The 20,080-nt window shown below is 44.9% G+C and overlaps 1 protein-coding gene across 1 annotated transcript in view; it reads left to right on the top strand.

Annotated features, from left to right (window-relative positions):
- Positions 1 to 6,478: 6,478 nt before the first annotated feature.
- Positions 6,479 to 20,080, top strand: part of B3GNT2 (UDP-GlcNAc:betaGal beta-1,3-N-acetylglucosaminyltransferase 2) — a 34,528-nt gene continuing 20,926 nt past the window's right edge. Inside the window, exon 1 of the mRNA XM_075925617.1 lies at positions 6,479 to 6,965. The gene's annotated coding sequence lies outside the window, so the exon portion shown is untranslated. The remainder of the gene's footprint in view (positions 6,966 to 20,080) is intronic.

The following is a 20,080-nucleotide window of genomic DNA, read 5'->3' as shown; positions in this document are numbered from 1 at the left end:
ACTTACCCCACAGCCGCACATCCTGTCTCAACCCCGTGATAGTGTATAAGGGCTGGGGATAGCAAGTGATGGAGAGGGGAACAGAGAGGGCAGGGCCTCAAGGAAGGGGTGGGGTCTTGGGGAAGGGATGGGGTAGATCGTGGCTTGTCCTGACATTTAAAAAGTGATCTTGGGTATAAAAGGTTGGAGACCGCTGTCTTAAGGGCTGCATCTACACTGGCATGATTTTCCGGAAATGCTTTTAATGGAAAAGTTTTTCCGCTTTTTGCAGAAAAGCGTCCGTGGCCAATCTAGACGCACTTTTGCGCAAAAAAGCCCCGATCACCATTTTAGCCATCGGGGCTTTTTTGCACAAAACAGTACTGTGCTGTCTACACTGGCCCTCTTGCGCAAATGATTTGCGCAAGAGGGCTTTTGCCCGAACGGGAGCAGCACAGTATTTTCGCAAGAACACTGACGATCTTACATGAGATCGTCAGTGTTCTTGTGGAAATTCAAGGGGCCAATGTAGACAGCCGGCAAGTTTTTCTGCAAAAGCAGATGATTTTGCGGAGAAACTTGCCAGTCTAGACATAGCCAAGGTGTTTATATACCATGGTGATGAATGTAGTATAAAGGCTAACTAAGATTCTGAAAGAGGAACTATTAGAGTTGAGTAATCTGCATTAGATATTATAGAACCCCCTAAAATAGACAGAAAAGGGCCTGTCATTCAAATTAGATTAAATTTGATTTTATGTCTCATCAGGGCTTATGATCATGGGATCATTAGTCATCAGACTCGTCACTGCCAGCAGCTGAAAACTGGAAACTGAAACCTATAATCAGAGATAGATTAAGATGTACTGGGGACAAAGAGTATGTGGGATCCACCCCAGCCACGGTCTCTGCTTTTCCACTGGCCTGGCCAGAAGCCATGCTGTGGTAAGAGCTGTGTAGGGAGCCCGGGCTGCTCTGGGGAGCCCTGGCCCTCTGCCTGCCTGGGGGGCAGGGATTCCGGCTGGAGGCTGCTCTCAGGCCTCCCAAACCACCACCCAAGGCAGCTTGAGGAGGGTTCTGGGCTTGCCACAGCTACTTGGGCTTCCTGAGCGGCTCTAGACTAGAGTGACTCTATGTCCTGTTTTGTCTGGGACAGTCCCCTTTTCAAGCCCTTCCCTGGACAGCCTGACTTTTTTGGCAAAACTCATCATTTGCCTTGGTTCTTCCTGTCACGTGATCATCAGTTTTGCCAAAAAGGGACTCGAGTATGGCAATGCTTGGGCCAGCCCCATGCGGGGGATGGGGACATTTAGGGTAGCTCTATGGGGGAGGGGAGAGGGATGGGGAACTGAGGGGTCCAGGTGACCGGCTCTGTGTTGGTCGGGGGAGAGGAGGCTTGGGGGAGGGGTTCCCCACTGGGAGGGAAAGGGGGAAATGGGGGTTTGAAGGAGCAGCTCAGACAGTTCTACGCAGGGGGGTAGGAGGAATATGCTCACCACTACAGCCAGGGGGATGAAGAGGAACAGAAGGCGAGGCCAGAATTCAACTTCTAAGTGCATTTTTCTGGGACTCTGCAAAGGGGAAAGGGTCCAAGCGCCTGGGCTCCAGCCAAAGCCCAGCTATCTACACAGCAGTTTTACAGCCCAGTAGCTCAAGCCCTGCGAGCCTGAGTTAGCTGACGCAGGCCAGCAGCAGGGGTTTAATTGCGGTGTAGACATAACCTCTGGGGCCAAAGGGGGGCCATGTTCAGACTGTAAAGGATACTGCAGAGCACTTTCGTTACTACTCTTGCCTGTGACATACATAAGGATCTTTTCTTTTTCTCTGACCTGAGAGACAATAATAGTAATTTTTAAATTATATTAGTCATAAATATCACCTTTTAATCGCCATCGTGGTTAGACATGTTAAAATGAGGGGGTTTTGGTAAACGCATAACCAGCAGTTACATGTGGGGTGGGGCAGGCGGCTCCCTGGGACCCAGTACACGTGGAGAGCTGGCTTAAAAGCTGGCTCCCGATGCGTACCGGCTCCCGCAGAGCCACATGCCTCCTCTCCCACGCTACTGCCTCTGTATCAGACATTTACATGTGAAATGAGGCCAGCTCCCTACGAGCATCAGCTCTTTCCTGTCCCTCTCCCCATGCTGTTGCTTCTGATGGGGACCGGATCCAGCCTGTGGGCCATAAACTTTCCTGCCCCTGCTTTAAATGGTAGCCTAGACAAGGCTTATAGGAGAAATTTCCCCTGACTCTAGTCAGAGGCTATGGAGATCAAAGAGGTGGCTTGTAGATGCTTGCCTGGAATCAAGCATGAGGAGGTTTGGTTGGGAAGAGAGTTTATATAGTGTGTTAATGAGGTTGTATTAAACCAGACCCCCAGACAAGAAGACGTTCTGAAACTCTACTCATTGGTGTGTAATTATACCAGTCAGAGAAGGAAAGTGAGGTACTGTAGATAGAAGTAACACACAGTATCACATTTTCACTGCATTATAAAGAGACTCCAGGCTACTGGAAATCAGTGTTGGGTAGCAATAGTTTTATTTAGGTCTGGTTTTTTTCCTTCCCAATTTTTCTGACTTAATTCACAATGATAAATATGGAACCTACAGTACAACAAATACTCATACTTGATTTCAGTTCACTCTACAGATTCCTAGTGAATTTAAAGGTCAATGACATTCATTTAGCCAGAAGTACACATCTGCATAGCCTTACAATTGTACTCCCATTTGGAACTATCATTAAGAAGTAGAAATCAGAAAAATTTTACTCAAATGTGTCCAAGGACTAAAACACGCATTGAAATGTTTCAATTGAGCTATAATATGTATAATATGTCATATAATCTTCCTCTAGATTCCCAATGAGAATTTCAGGACAACCAAAGAGAATCTGTTGCAACTTTTAAGCTGGAGTACAATGCCTATTTGGGAGTTGTAAGTGCATTGTGGATCCCCATGCAATGTGTTTTTAATTAATCATTAGTCATGTACTCCAATGCTGATTCTTGCCTTAGTGCCTTGATGTAAGGAGCTTCTGGTAACCTAAAATGCCACACAACAGAGGGTGTGCACGTGTACTTCACTATTTTTGTGGACCACTGAAGCATGTATGTTTCTTGAAAAAATATTAAAACATTTTAAAAATAATTTTGCCTAGTGATTCTGAGAAAGTTGCTTTAACTTAAAAAAATGTGGGCTTCTGCTGTAGGCTGGATCAAGAATGCAACTTGAAAATAAAATAACCTTCCCCCAAAATACTGTTTCCCCCCTGTGTAAGCAAAACAGCTGCCACATACACACTTCCTGAAAGCAGTAAGACCGTGTTTACACTGGCTCGATCTTGCGCCAAAGCAGCTGCTCTTGCGCAAAAACTTGCTGCCTGTCTACACTGGCCGTGTGTTCTTGCACAAGTAAACTGACGTTCTACTGTATAAAGTCAGGGCTTCTTGCACAAGAACTATGATGCTCCCACTCAGGAATAAGCCCTCTTGCACAACTGTTCTTGTGCAAGAGGCCAGTGTAGACAGGCAACATGAATTTCTTGCACAAGAAAGCCCTATGGTTAAAATGGCCATCAGAGCTTCTTGCGCAAGAAGTGTCTACACTGGCATGGATGCTCTTGCGCAAAAGCACATGCCAGTGTAGACGCTCTCTTCTGGAAGAGTTTTTGCACAAGAACTCTTCCACAAAGAGTTCTTGAGCAAGAAGCTGCCAGTGTAGACGTAGCCTAAATATATCTCCAGATGACCAGTATGAAAAGACTAATATATATGTGTGTGTACATGCTGAAATTGGTCGTGCTTGTGAGATTAGTAGAATGAGTAAGGCCATACCTGCCTTTCCTACTGGTGGACACTTTTGTATTTTATTAAAGTCAGCAGCTTCAAGCTGAAAGATTTCTCACTTTTTATTATGGCATGTTGATCAGAGTTTGTAGTCTCATCAGCATGGGAAATAAAAGTTAAAGTACACTAGTGATTTGCTTATTCTTGTGCTTAACAATCTTTTTGCCTTGTATTTAACTGTGACACTCATGAGTACCTTTTCCCAGACCTGAAGAGCTCTGTAGAGCTCAAAAGCTTGTCTTTTTCACCAACAGAAATTGATCCAGTAAAAGACATTACCATAGTCAGTGGGTATAATAGGCCATGACTGAGCTGCTGCCAGGTGTCTGTGCCATGGTGGCTGGCCTGCACTCCCCTCCCTGCTCCACCCCTTCCCCAAAGTTCCCACCACAGCCATGTTCTGGTGAACCTCTCCTTTCCTCTTCCACTCCACCTATCCACCCTTTCTGGAGGTTCCTATCTTGCAGTCTATCACTATAAGGCATGTTTTCTAATGCCTTTTTCATTCTCTTGGCTGTTTCTGAACGCTCTCCATTTATCATCATCCTTCTTGAATTGTGGACACCAGGACTGGATGTTGTATTCCAGCAGCGGTTGCACCAGTGCCAAATACAGTGGTAAATTCACCTCTCTTGACTACCACTTTACCTTTCATTGTTTATGCTTCCAGCGATTGTTTTTGGTCAAAGCATTAACTGGGAACTTATGTACAGCTGATTTTATGCCATGACTGCTACATCTTTTTCAGAGTCACGGCTTCCCAGAATAGCGTATGCATTTACATTTAGCTCTGTCAAAACATATTATTTGCTAGTGCCCAGTTTACAAGCTATTCAGATCACTCCCTGTTCCCTAGGGTGTATTTTGGCTGCATAAGTAAAGAAATGGATATGAAGGAAATTTATTTTATGTCCAAAGAGCTAATATATTTTAACCTACTTCCTGGGATTCAGAGGAACAAGGGATGGCAAGAGATCAAGAATTGTCTTCGCTTCTGTCTGCCTGAAGAATCTTTCTCTCTCTCTATGGCTATGTCTACACTTGCAGCTTCCTGCACGAGAAATATGCAATTGAGGCTAAGCGTGGAATATTGCCGAGCCTCATTTGAATACCTAATGAGCCGCCATTTTGCAAAAGAGGCTCTTGTGCCAGAAGGAGCTGTCTACACTGCCCCTTCTTGCGCAAGAAAAACCCTCTTACGCAATGCAGCTATGCCGATTATTTTCAGGAACAACGGCATTGCACAAGAGGGTTTTTCTTGCGCAAGTAGGGGCAGTGTAGACAGCTCCTTCTGGCTCAGGAGCCTCTTTTGAAAAAAATGGCAGCTCATTAGGTATGCAAATGAGGCTCGGTGATATTCCACGCTTAACCTCATTTGCATATTTCTCACGCAAGAAGCTGCGAGTGTAGACATAGCCTACGTGTATGTGCATTACAGAGTCAGGTAGACAGGGATGTTGGGCAGGTTGCAGAGAGAGGCAGGGCCCTCCATGTAAAAACCCCTATGCTATGACGCGGTGACAGGAGTCAAGGAGTGTGAGGGTAGGAAGGCTACTGTACTGAGGCTTGGTCCCACACATACTGAGTTGAGAAAGAGGGTCAGAGAGGTAAGGATGCTGGACCCTGTGTGTGGCAATGCCATCGTGCTGGGACAGGGTGGGTCCTCTGAATTGCCAAATTCAGGTGATCCAAAATCAGGTGTCAGAGCCCCAAATCATCAGATTCACTTAAAACCCAGGAGATTCTTTGTACGCAACGTAACAAATGCCGGGTTATTTGTATCCGGTTTCTGCGCCTTTCGGGTGCCCTCATTTCGTGGGTCCGAGCTTTTCTCTGCAACCAGGAGAGCTAGCCACCGGGGCAGGGCTGGACAGAGGTGAGATTCCGTCATCGCTTCCTCCCAGCAGCTGAGGCTTTAAGGAAAACAACCAAGAGTCGAAGGCAATGAAATGGCAAGGGGCAGCCAAACTGGCTCCTCTCGGGATGGCGAGGCCATTAGGCTTGCGATGGAGATGGGAACTAGAGGGGCTGGGTGCAGTGCATGTGGCCCATGCATGCCAGTGCCTTGCCACTCCAGCCCAGGGGCAGGGAGCTCACGCAGTGCTGCAAGACCAGCTGCTTTGGTCCCTTCCAGTTGGCACAACAAGGGGGGGGGGGAGCTTTGCTCAGGCAGTAGTAGCAGGATAAGCAGCGGTGCCCAAGCGAAGCAGGGCCCGTGGCTCTGGCGTGGATGAACCACCCCCCCTGCAGCCGGGTCTGCGTTACGCAAAGTCCCGGCCTTCCCGCCCGAGCCTCCCGTTACCTTCTCCGCACTCCCCCACCTACCCACCCACCTGGCTTTTCCGTGCCCACAACATACGTCAAACACAAAACCGATCGCGGATTCCGAACACAGAGGGAACGCGCCCTCCCGAAAGTGCCCTCCCGCCTCCTCCGCCCGACTTCAGGAGCCTCCGCATCCCCCGCCCGCAGCTTGTCATTGGCTGAGAAGGCAGCCTGGAGGGGGGCGGGGCGTAGAGGGCCGCGGCGCGCCACGCCACGCCACGCCACGCCTCCCCTCCTCTGCCCGGGCGGCGCGCGGCCAGACTGCTGGCTCCGGAGCCATACCTGTCCGGCCGCTCGCTCGCTCGCGCCGCTTGCCTCGGTGGCAGGCTGGAGGAGGGGGCCGCGCGCGCGGCAGGGCAGCGCGAGGGAGGAGAGGGGAGGAGGGAGGCGACTGTCAGCAGCGCGCGAGGGCAACAAGTGGGCAATTTTTCCCGCCAGCATGTGCCGCCGGCGGCTCCACCCGCCCGCGAGGCTGGCGCCGGCGCCCCCCGCCCCTTAAGACCCGTGCGCCCCCAGCCCAACGAGGAGACGCGGCCGCCGCAGGGGTCCGAGCCCCCGGGGACTCTCGGGAGAGAGGCGGCGGTGCCGCTGCCCAGCCCTCCGCCCGCGGCGGCCAGCACCCCCCGCTCGCCTGAGGAGACCGCCCGGTGGTGAGTGGGGGGGGACCCGCTGGCCGGCCAGAGCCGCCGCCCTGCCGCAGGGGCCGAGCCGGATGGAGCCCGGCTGCTGAGGCCGTGGGGAGAAGCAATGGTGGATCCGCCAAGCGCCACCGGAACAGCCGCCGCGGAGCCCGGCCGTTGTCTGGCAAGGTGTGTACCGGGCGAGGCGGTTTACACGGCGCCGGGGCAGCGCGTCCAGGAGCCAGGGGGAGGGCGGGTGTCCCCGGGCGGTGTCAGGCCGCTACGCGATGCTCTGGGGCGGGGGAGCCGCTGCCGTGCCCCCGGCGAGGTGGGGCCTGCCGGCCTCCTAATAGAAGTGAAACCGTAGCGGCCGCCGCGGCGGATGCTGCTGTGACCAACTCGTCCCCTGGCTGTGGAAAGTTACCTGACATCTGCGGACGGGGGCGGGAGGGAGCCTGGCACCCGCCCGTCTGAGTTCGGCTTTCGTGCTTCCCGTGCGTTGGGGCACACGGGACGCTTCGGGGTGAAAGCGCAGGCACCAGCATGTGGCAGCGAGGAGTGTTGTGCAAGGGTCTACACCACCACATAGAAACGTGTGTGTGTGTGGAGGGTTGTGTCCCCTCCTACGCTGGGTCTCGCTGGTTGTGGCATTGAGGAGTGTCTCACTGCCCTAAACATCACCATGTTGCAGGATGCGAGTTCTTATTTATCCAAACTAGATCCTTACAACACCTTTCTGGTTAGTTGAAGTCTTGAGGGATATAAAGTGTGCGTCAGTGTATAGTGAAAGGAAGAAAAAATAAAAAGCTGTTCTTGGCAGAATGCGCATGTTCCTTGGATCAGGCTGTTTAGTCCTCTAAACCTTCTTGAGACATACTGTACTCTGTTAGGGAGATGTCAAGTTACTTGCTGGGAACGTGGCAGTGCAGCACAGAATTAATTAGTCGCCCAGGAAAAAAAATTATGATTGAAGTTACTCAAGAAACCTTCTAGCTTGACCACCAGAAAATATTCCACGTTGCTAGAGTTTAATAATTAACTCAGATGTTTGGCCCAGTGATATGGATTGGGGGCTCACTTAGTTTATATACACTGCTTTTAAATTTAACATTAAACTCCTTACCTGATTTTGACACACTGAAAGTGATTGCATTCAGGAAAATTAAAAATGTACATTAAACAAAACTGCATATATTATGATGCTCTCTAAATAGCGATTTCAATGCTGCACTTTGAAAAGAGTATAGAATTTCTCTGAGACAGCCATAATCCTTTGAGCATAAATATTATATATAATTTCTTTGTAAAGGGATGCTGTTGAATACACTTCCTCCTGTGTCCCAGATAATTCTTGTGGTTTCACAATCAAGTTTTCCAGTTCAGATTTTTTTTCTTTCTCAGTAATTAAGAGAAACTCCCAAAAACTAATAGGAAACTGAGTATGTGTGGAAAGAAAACAATTAAATTGATTGTGAATTGATCCAAATCCCTCTGATGACAGTGGAAATAGTCACGTTGATCTGGATCAGGCCCAAAGTGCTGTCAAATGTACACAATAAATAAAAAAAATAGATACATTGCTTTAAAACTCTACAAGGTCCAATAAACTAGAAGTGATGCTTGTAGTAACTCTTAAATTAGATGAAGTCTGATGACTTTCAAAAATGGTAGTGTTCCCTTAATACATGTTTGGATGTTTTCCTCATTCGTTTTCCTGTGTTTAAACATTGTTTAATTGGGAATAATCTTGAGACTAGTTCTGGGGCACTTTTGTTAGGGTAACGCAAATCCTACTTTTGTATTTATTTCTCTTAACATATTGTGCTATCATTCATAACCAACCTGTTTTTTTCTCCTGTGATAAAGTTTAACAATGGAGATGAGTAGGTTTATGATGCACTGAATATAGTTAATAATAATTAGAATGTTGTACAGTGCCTTTTGTCCATAAATCTTAAGGGCTCTACAAAGGAGTATAAGTATTGCTATCCCTGTTTTTCAGGAGAAGCTGTTTTTCAGGAGAAGCTGAGGTACAGAGAAGTGAAGTGACTTGCTGAAGGTTGCACAGCAGATTGGTAGAGCAAGGAATAGGTCAGGTTTCCTGATATTTTGTCAAGTGCTCTGTCCAGCAAATTATGCTCCATTTCTCTTTTGCTTATTAGCCAGTCCCTGTATGTTTTCAGGGGCAGTAACAAAAAGATTTGGTGGGTTTTTTGTTTTTGTTTTTTAACTTGCAGGATAGAAGTAGCACTTGAAATGTTCTAAAGGCACTGATGGTGTTCTTGGTGTTGAATAGGGCACAAATATAATGGTAGTCTTAATTGTGGGAAGACTACAACTAAAGGCATAAAGATAAAACAAAGGGATAAAGGTAAGATGCACCTGGTGAACATTTTTGTCCCAATTCCACAAATACTTATGCTCATGCTTCACTTTCCCTTGTAGAATAGGCCAGTTGACCATAAGAATTTGAAGTGGGTCTAAAGATTTCTTAGAAGAGCTGATTACAGGGCTTGTTTTCATGGGGATTGTTCTTAAAATCACTAAAATTTATGTCCTGCTGTTGCAGTTCTGCTTGTGGTAGGGCTAGTTTAGACTCAATGATGAAGTCAGTGACAAATAGTCTAACCTTTTCTGAACAAAGTTAGGTGACAGTGGATAAAATAGGCAACTTATAGCGCTCCCACTCATGTAACTGAAATTGTGTGAAATCCTGGGGGAAGAAGCTTGCAAGGCCTGTGTTTTTAATATCACAGCGGTGTTGCGGTATCGCTTTAGTATTGTTTTACTCAGATGTGGTGGGTTTTGTTATGCAGAGACCGCTGAGCACTCTACAGTAACAGTGGGTAACTCCTCAGGTTAGGTTTCCATTACAGATTAAAGAATAAGAGAGCACTATCCTCTAATATACTTAACTGTATAGCTGCACACTATAAGAGCTCTTTTTTTAGTCACCAGTACATTTCATATTGTTTTTGCTAGTTTTTTCTTTTTTACATTTCTATTATTCTTCAAATAAAAGGGGAGTTTTTACTTCAGCTTTCACAGCAGATCATATCCCAAACACTGCCGCATTCCACGTTATGATAGCAAATTAAAATAACACTGTAAAGCACAATCTGGACAGACTGAACTTGATACTCTAGACCTCTGTTTTGCATATTTCAACCCTTGTGTATGCTAAGCTTTTGATACTGTTGACTACTAATTTTTTATCCTTTTTAGTCAAACTATTTAAGGCCGGGAGTTGTTTTTTATATATATAACTTGAGAAACACAAAAGATGTACTGTCAAAAATTTTCTTGAAAACTGAATTTTTCTTGAGGGTTGACCTAATAAGTAATATTGCTGGCTTTCCTTTCTTTAAAAAAAAATTCTTTAATCAACTATGCAGGTATGGTTATTTAACATTTTCAATTAATTGCATCAGATTTTTTTTTTCATAGTGGAAACAATATAAGGAAAAAATTTAACTTGTGTGGTATCTTGAACCTTTTAAAGTATGAAATTTGTCAGTTTTTAGGTTAACATTTTGGGCAGTCTGTTAATTGTAACCATAGCGTGTAAAGCTGTTTTTTAATTTTTTTTCTCCCGTGTATGTATAGTATTTTGTTAAATAACTTGAGTGCTGAACTACTGGCTTTGTATTTTTTTTTTAAAGAAATCTTTGCTTTTTCTCCTTTCCCGACAGGCTCAGTTTTAATATTTGTTTCAATCTATAAACCTCTTTAAAAGAACCCTTTCATAAAACCTTTTTAATTAACAAATTATTTGGGTCCTTGTGTTTTATGCATAAAAGGAATCATTGGATACTTTGTGCAGTGTAAAAACATTTGTAAACCTTAATTGAATGTTGGCCACAAAATGAGTGAGAGATTTTTTTTTTTCTTGGAAAGAATACAATTAAAATCTGCTATAGTGTAGTCTGCATAACAATATGCATTTTATGTCATATTGTACTGTAAGGGGATATGTACTATGTTTTATCTTTCTGCAGTCACTCAATGATTACATGACACAATTTGTGTGTGCCTACAAGAAAAGCGGTGTCAGTAAACTAGAATGGAAAATGAAGAGTGACATTTGAGAACATATTAGGAACTATATTTTTCTTGTTTCAGAACAAAATTTACCAAGGCATTGACTTCAAATTAGAGAGTATACATCTTAACAGATGTGAGGTATCAATGTTTCTTGTTTCCTAGAAATATTCTTTGGGGATTTGGGCCCTGATCCTGCACCTCTTAAGTCATGGGAGCTTTTCTACTGATTTCAGTGGATGGAAGATCAGGGATTTTGGGCATAAGAGGCACATAAACTGTCACAATTTTCCAGTCTGTGTGAAAGAATTGGATCATTAAAATGTACTATAGTGAATTGTGCAAAAGAATGATTGACTAGAAACCTCATGAGAAACAATTAGCATTCAAATAAGAGAGAGAAAAATCCCAGAGTGTGAGGGGTGTGGTACTTGGTTTACTTAATGCAGAGGAAGAATTGATGAAATAATTTCATCAGATCAGTCATCAAAAAGATTTGTTTTCTTTTTGGAAAAAAATTGTTTTGTTACTTTAATACTGTAGTAGCCAATTTTTTAAATTACCGTTGAGAAAATCTGTTAAGGTTTTATATTGTGAAATGTAGGTGTTTCACTCAAACTTAACTGTACACTTGCTCAAAGAAGTAAAACCCAGGGCTTTTATTGGTGATAACTTATATGCTAACATGAAGGAATCTTTAAAACCACACAAGTTATACCACTTAGTTGTACAGGCATTGTTAAAATAGTACACCCGCCCTCCCCCACTGTAGAGACAGTTATACTAGCATAAAAGGCATTATACCTACAGCCCTGAAAATCTGCAAATATAAAGTGGAGATCTGTGGCTAATTTTTGCAGATATAGGTGTGGATACCAATTTTGCATCTGCACAGGATTCTAATTATGCCAGTATACAGTAGCTTATTCCTTTATGTGACTGAGAATACTTGTATAACTCTATCCACCCCAACATACTTCTAACTAAAAATAATTATACTGGTACAAGATAGGATAACAAGCTTTGTGGATAAGGGGGAAGCAGCAGATGTGGTATATCTAGATTTGATACAGTCTTGCATGACTTATTAATAAAACTAGGGAAATACAATCTAGTCAAGGCTCCCGTAAGGTGGATTCATAACTGTCTAGGAATGGTTATGCAACCAGTTATCAATGGTTCAGTCATTTTGGAAGGGCATAACAAGTGGGGGTTCTGCAGAGGTCAATACTGGGACCAGTTCTGTTCAATATCTTCATCAATTGTTTAGATAATGGCATAGAAAGTACACTTAGGTTTGCGGCTGTTATCAAGCTGGGAGGGTTGCAAGAGCTTTGGAGGATACAGTCCTATTTCAAAATGATTTGGACAAACTGGAGAAGTGTTTTTAGGAAAATAGGATGAAATCAATAAGCATAAATACAAAGTACTCCTCTTCAGAATGAGCAATCAGTTTCACACATACAAAATGGGTAATGACCATCCAGGAGAGAGTATTGCAGAAAGAGATTTAGGGGTCATAGTGGACCACAAGCTAAATATGAGTGAATAGTGTGACACTGTTGCAAAAAAAGCAAACCTGATTCTGGGATATATTAACAGGATTGTTTTAAGCAAGACATGAGAAGTAATTCTTCTGCTCTACTCTGCACAGATTAGGCCTCAACTGGATTCCATTTTTGGGTGCCACATTTCAGGAAAGATGTGGAGAAATTGGAGAATGTCCAAAAAAGAGCAAGAAGAATATTAAAAGGTCTAGAAAACATAACCTATGAGGGAAGATTGAAAGAATTAGGTTTGCTGTCTAGAACAGTGGTCACCAACCAGTAGATAGGAATTTATTGGTACATCTTGGAGCCTTTGACAGGTGATCCTGACAGGTTTGGCCGGGAGACCACCAAGTGCCAGCACTTAATCTATCCCTCTCAGCGCTGCCGTGTTGCTCCTGCCCCTCTGCCTTGGAGCTGCCTCCCACTTCCAGGAGCTTCTTGCTTGCTGTGCAGGGCACAGGAGGAAGAGGGAGGGAGTGCTGATGTCAGGGTGCTCTTCCCCCCACCCTGTACCCCATCTCCACATAGTGGAGGATGACGAGAGTTTGCTGGCTGCTTTGCAGGGCCAGAGTAAGGGTAAGCCCCCTGCACCATCACCCAGAAGCCATCTGTGGTAAGCAGGACCCAGTTGGAGCCTGCATTCTGAACCCCAACCCCAGTCCTGAACTCTCCTATATCCCAAATCCCTGCCCTATCACTGAGTCCTCCTGAACCCAACTCCCTCCCAGAGCCTGCACCTTGAACCCCCTCCTGCACTTCAGCTCTCTGCCCCAGGCTCAGCTCAGAACCCCTCCCACACTCCAAATCCTTTAGCCCAAGATCAGTCTACATCCCTTTCCCCTCCATCACAGCCCTCTGCCCCCAGCCTGATAAAAGTGAGTCAGGATGGGGAAGGGAGAATGCACTCTCCAGTTCTCCACCCAAGGCAAGATAAGACTCCTTTAGCTGAATCTGTAAACATTGCTAAATTACTTTAAGTGCTGCAGGAAAATGGGAATTTGGGAAATATTTGTGTATATGAGTAGAATTAGTTGATCCTTCATGTGAAATTTTGTATCACTGGAAAATGTTCAGTTTGCAAGTCCTCTAATTCATGTATGAGAGAGGATAAGGAATTCTGCCTACAGATCTTAATGAACAGATCTTTGACATATATTCTACCCCACCCTCATGTGTCGCTTCTCAAAGCTTAAGAGCCTGGGAGCTGAGACTCACCAGTAAATTAGTAAAGTCTAAGGAAGTGGTAAGCCAGGGAAACATATTTGACACTAAGAGCTTGAGCAGGACTCCCCTTGATACAGCTCAGTCTGCGACTTCATGACTCTGAGTAGTTACCATTGAGGCTCAGTTTCATCTGGGCATTGAAGCATGACTGGCAGGACTGAGGAAAGGTGGAACTATCAAAGCCTCCATCTTTGGCAAGGAGCTCAGCACCTATAGCAGCTCATACTGTAGCATCAACATCAGCACTTCGACAATGTACTCTCGTATTACTGCCTTCTGCACTGTACTTTTGCATGGAATCCTGAACTGGCACTGATGGAGAAATCAGAAATGAGCCACTTGTGACCCCAGAGATTTATAGCAAAGAATGACCTCCTGATTGTTCTGGAGTCAGAATCACCTCTCTTGTCAACACTGGCAGCTGTGTCCACATCAAGACGTCAAATTTTTTTGGGGCTAATGATCCCCATAGCCCTATTCTCTTTTCTGAAGGACCTGGCTTTGACAGTGGAGCTAGACTGTGCTTTCTCTTCAGCCTCATTGAAAGTCCCTGATGATGATAGAGCCTCAGACATATGCTCTCCTAAAAATGGCCATGTCGTCATCATCATATGTGGGTCTGAGACCTTCCTCTAGAGCTAAGTATTGGGACATTCTGTCATTAGAAGAAGAACACTAATTTTTTACACCCTAGCCACTAGAACCATATCAGCCAGTTTGTGGTTTTTTTTGTTTTGTTTTTTAAATAAAACGGTGGAGTCTCTGGTACTTCCAGAGTAGGATTGAGTAATGCAAGAGAATGTCTACTTCAGCAACAGCATCTAGGGATGACTGTGCCACCACAACCTCTGTTCAAGACCTCTTCAATGCTAAGAGGAAGAACCTGAGAAGATAGCACCCATAGTTGAACTCCCATCTCCACAGGCCACATCCTCATTTTTCCCAGATGAGGCAGTCATCTCTCAGAAGCTCCTAGGAGCTTCTAAAGACAGCAGTTAAAGCTCTCCAAATTAGGAATGTTTAGCAAATAGTCAACTACTTGACTTCCTGATAAGTATAAGCTTATTGGGTAGTTGAGTGGAGTACTTGACTACTCGTTTTCCCCCCCTCCTCCCTCCGCTATCTCTGTATGAGAGGTAGCAAGGTCGGCGGAGGGGAAACAGGAGCCTGTGCTGAGGAGGAGCTGGCTTAAAAGCTGGTACCCCCAGTACCATCTTAATAGTACCACCTCCTCCGCCCCTCCCCGCTGCCTCTATAAGAGACATGTGGGGAGAAGGGAGGCTGCTGTAAAGCAGCCTCTGCCCACAGTGGGCCAAGTCTCACTGTGGGCGGACACTGCTCCAGCAGCATCCCCTAAACCCTGGCTGACCCAAACGGTCTGCTGGACTCAGCATGAGCTGGGACTGAGCAATCCCAGCTTGCGCTGGTCCAGGATGCTACAGCGCTGTGTTTTAAATATAGTAAGAGCCATCGGGCTCTTACTACATTTTAAATGTAAAGCCACAGTGCGAGTGGCTTCCAGAGCTGGCATAAGCCGGGGTTGCTCAGTTCTGGCTCCAATTGGCTCTGGAAGCTACCTCCATTGCAGCTCTTCAGTGCAGCCCCTTCTGGACTAATTGCATAGTTGATACAAATTGTATCAACTTCATGATTAGCCAGATAACCGCAATTTAACATGCTTACTCCAAAGATCCAGGAAAGTACAGGATCAAACTGATAAGATTGTGGATCTACTCCAGTTCTCCACACAGGGGAAGATAAGACTCCTTGAGCTGAATCTGTAAACATTGCTAAATTTAAGTGCTGCAGGAAAATGAGAAATATTTGCATATATGGAGTGGAATTAGTTTATCCTTCATGTCTAATGGTTAAAGCATGAGTAGGCAAGAGGCTGCCAATGGGCCACATCTGGCCCACCAAGCCACGGCATCGGGCCTGCAGCCGCCATGCTAAAACCCTTAGAGAACAGTTCATGCATTAAACAGCCAGCTGCTCTCTGCTCTGGATGACTGGGGAGGGAGGAGAGAGTCTTCGCATGCTGCCCTCCCCCCAGCAAAATCTCTCGGTTCCTTTTGACTAGTTTCTGGCCAGTAAGAGCTGAGAAATTTTGCTGGGGGGCAAGAGCAGCATGAGAAGCCTCTCTCAAAGCCTCCCATACCCAGAGCGGAGCCATGTGGAGAAACCTCACCCACCCCCTCTCTCCTCTAACTACATGCCTCAGGCTTCCACCCAAACCCTCTGTACCCCTTTTCCCCCTTCTTCCAGGTTACAACTCCCTCACAAACTCTGCACCTCCTCCCACATCCCTCCCAGGCCACAATCCTCTCTTGCACCTGTACCTCCTCCTTGACCCTTCACCCCATTCTCCTGCCCCAGGTCACCACCAAAACCCTCTGCAACTCCCTCCCAGAGCCCCTCCTCCAGGCCAGAATCCTCTCCTTCACCTTTATCCCTCCTGGACTGTGCACCCTAAGCCCCTGACCTGGATGACAGCCCCCTCCTTCACCCAAACTTCCTCTCAGACCCCTCATCCTCTCCTGAACCCGTCCCCTACCTCAAGCTCCCTTCTGCACCCAGCCTCTGTCCCAGACCCCACATCCCGTCCATCAAAGTGCAGCCCTTGACCATGTGCCAAAATCTTGGAGTCTCTTCTCTCCCTCCCCTCCCCCACATTAAAAATTATTGCCCACCCCTGGGTTAAGGCATTTGCCTAAGATTGGTATCTTCTTGACTGTATGAGAGACTTGTGTGTAACCTGCAAAACATTTTTTTTCAAAATGAGATTTGAGATTTTACTTTTGTGAGGTATGAATGCCTGAAAGTGGTTAGTTTTTGTTTTTTAAAAAAAGTTTTTATTTCTGTTTACTTTGGCAATCTCACTGATGGCAAGTGTTTTTCTTCATACCTTTGGAGAATTTGTGAATGACTTAGAGATTCTTAAAATGACTTTTGACACTTTATTTGAAAGAAGGAATGTGTTGAATCTCTATTTTATCCAAAGGACTTAAAGTTATTTAGATGCTGATATAAATCTTCCACTGCACACTGAGAACATTGGGGGGAAAAAACACTTTCTGTAGTCCAGAGATTATACAGGTATTTCATACAAAATGGATCATGTTCAATGGGAGGTCTGGAAAGAGAGGCTTATCTATTCCAGAATAGACTATATAGTCTGATGGTTAAGATACTCATCTTTTGGCGAAGGAGAACAGGTAGGCTACATTCAAGTCCTCCTCCAGAGAAGGGATTTTTAACCTAGGTTTCCTATATCCCAGATATGTACTCCAGTGACTGGGCTGTTTTGGGGTAGGAGTGTGCATTTTCCCTTTCAGTTCTGTAAATCTAGCCCTCATCTCTTTTTTGCTTTTATTAAGAATGGTTAAAAATGCCTAGAAACAAAATGTTTAGTTTTCAATATTATTATTATTATTATTTTTACTTTGATTACCAGAAATCTTTATTGTTCATTCAGATGAAACTGGATTCTTTTTGCCTTTTAGCAACTGCCAGCAAACTTCAAGGTCAGTGAGTGATATTAGAACTGGGACAATAAAAAAAACAAAACCCTGTTGTTGTTACAGAAAGTGTGCTAAGTATAATCAGGTAATGAAATAACCTAGCTGTGGTTTAACCTTTTTTTTTTTTTTTGTGGGGGGGGGGGGGGAGAGGGGAAGGGAACAAAATGTTCATTGTTATCTCTTCCTCGATGAAGCTGGTAGTCTTTCTTTTGAATGTCGTGTTCAACTCTGTATTTCTTCGTCAAAGTTGGACATCCAAACTCTCCAGCCAGCGAACAGCATCGCTGTTTAGATTGTGGATATCCTCCAGTGAGCCAATATATTTTCATGTTGGGCATTCCGCAACAATGCGATTCATAGTTTGCGGACTTCCACAATCACATAGTGGAGATGGCAACAAATTCCACGTATGCAGTAGATAACCATACCTGCCATGACCAGTCCTAAGCCAGTTTAGAACACACCACAGTCTCCGGGGAAGTTCAAAATCTTTCTGCTTAGTGATGGGATCCAAAACAAGATGTTTGTTTGGGACGTCTACTTGCTGCCATTCAGCTCACCATACTTCCTTAACATTGGCCATGACTTCCTTTGCTCGCTGCTAGGGGGGCTTGCCGGATTTTAGACGTGATGTTGGCGGCTGAGGTATTTCTGGATGGGAAGAAGTTGGCTGCTGCGGTTGATAAGTTGGTATAGTCTGCATTCCTGCTCCCGTCGACAGATGCTTGGTGGGGAGATGTTTGCCATTGTGGTGACAGCCTTCCTGTTGCGCTACTGTTACGTGTTTCTTGGATCTGTGCTACCATCACTATCTGACTGAAATAACTAATATCATCAACTAGTCACCGAACGATGAGCACTTGTCCTCCCGGTTCATTCAACACTATAAAGTTGGTAGTTTTAGTAGTTAAAAGCCAAATAGTGATGGCTTCTTTAAAGTCTGGTTAATCAGTTTTACTTTGGATTTTTTACCGTACCATTCCTTTGGATTCTGGGTTTCCCCTCTCTTTTACTTAAGATTGTCTTCAGGAATTCCCATCTCTCCCATATGTCCTTCTCCAAAAGGGTTACATCATGGTGACACTCCAACTGAAGAATCTCTGAGAGTTTTGTCAATACAACACCAAGAAAAGTATCAAAGGGGTAGCCGTGTTAGTCTGAATCTGCAAAAGCGGTGAGGAGTCCCGTGGCACCTTCTAGACTAACTGAAGTGTTGGAGCATAAGCTTTCGTGGGCAAAGACCCACTTCGTCAGATGCAATCTGGCTTCAGTATTCAAAAGTGAATAATACAAAAATAAATTACTACTTTCCTGTTCAGCTATGTACATCCCAGACAAGTAAAGAAAGAACAAAGAATGACAACTTCTTTACCACTGCCGAGTTTTCTGTGGGCCGACTAATAAAATTTAGGTGCTAAGAATATATGAATACATAATCCTTAATATATTTTCTGTCACCATGTTAATCCAGAAAACATTATAATAGTATAGTATAAACTGAAGGCACATTTTTTATCTTCGTCATTAATTTTAATCTTGCTCGTCTGATATTTAAGGGAAAATAGTTATGGTGAGAGGGACGAAAAGGGTTAGCAACATTGTAAGCAAGTTCTGTTTGGGAAGGGAGTGAAGTTTGTGTGCTTTATATTGTAAATATTTGTCTGGGAAGGGTAAGATTAGTTGCAGACACGCCAGCAGGAAGAACTTTCATTCTCAAGAAAAAAGAGGAACTCTGCTTGAATTCTGTTAAGTTGCACAAAAGTACCTGTGAGTTGAGTTGTCTGTCCTGAGAGGTGAATCTACTAGGAAAAATTGCAATTACAAATGAAGAATAATGTTGCCTTCCTCCTCAACCCCCTTAAAATTCTGTCCTTATACCATTTCCTTCTTGTATTGTTTTCTTGTTGCGACTTAGCATTTTCGTGACACTACAGTACTTTGTATTGCACCAACACTTAAGTTTTTGGCTTGCTCTTTTTACAACTAGGAAACTGGCTAGATCGTTGCTACTTCTATGTACTGTATTTCAAAGAACTCTTTGCTAGGTGTAAATGGTGTAATGTAGAAGGCTTTAGAGAGCATTGGGCTCTTTTCCAGAGGGGAGAAGGGCCCCAATATAAATGAGGCCAATTCAGTAAGGGTGGATCTGGCTCACTCCCAGCAGTCAATGGGGAGGTGCAAATACCAAGAGAAGGAAAATTGCTTTTGTAGAGAGAGAACCATTATGTTTTTATTCAGTCTCAATTTGATCATGTTAAATATGCATATGAATTGCAGCTCTGCTGTTTCTCTTTGTAGTTTGGGGAGGTGGGTGGGGGTGTGTGTGTGTGTGTGTGTGTGTGTGTGTGTGTGTGTGTGTGTGTGTGGTTTTTTGTGAAAGGATGGCTATTTTTCAATCTGTTACTGAGTGTCCGGGGAGGATAAAGTGTCCTTCTTTCTTACCTTTTTGATGTCTGATTTGTGTCCATTTGTCCTTTGGTGCAGTTTGGTCAATATACATGGCAGAGGGGCATTGCTGTCACACAGTGGCATATATTACATTAGTAGATGTCCTAGTGGATGAGTCCCTGACAATGTGGCTAGGTCCTGTGATGGTATTATTTGTATAGGTATGTGGACAGAATTGTCAACAGGTTTGTTGCAGGGATTAGGGATGTTAAGGACTAGTTGACTAGTAGACTCTCCAATAAGCAAACACTTACTGGATAGTCAGTTGACTAGTTGATCCCACCCCTGCTTGCTTCCTCGATCAGATAGAGGGGGCAAAGGGAGGAAGATAAGGGGGTACTCCAAAGGGGCAGCACTGCACAGCTGAGCTCGGGCTCAGCTGTGCAGCCCTGCCCCTTCAGAATGTGAGGCGGTGTTCAAAGGGGCAGCGCTGTACAGCTGGGGAGTTCGCAGCATGTCCACAGAACCTGGGATCAGCTGGGAAGTCCCCATCTGATCCCGGCTCCACATGGCATTTCAA

The sequence above is a fragment of the Pelodiscus sinensis genome, chromosome 3, assembly GCF_049634645.1.
Source record: "Pelodiscus sinensis isolate JC-2024 chromosome 3, ASM4963464v1, whole genome shotgun sequence".
Lineage (NCBI taxonomy): Eukaryota > Metazoa > Chordata > Testudines > Trionychidae > Pelodiscus > Pelodiscus sinensis.
Note: the sequence above shows the minus strand (reverse complement) of the source record. Positions and strands in the feature narration are given on the sequence as shown.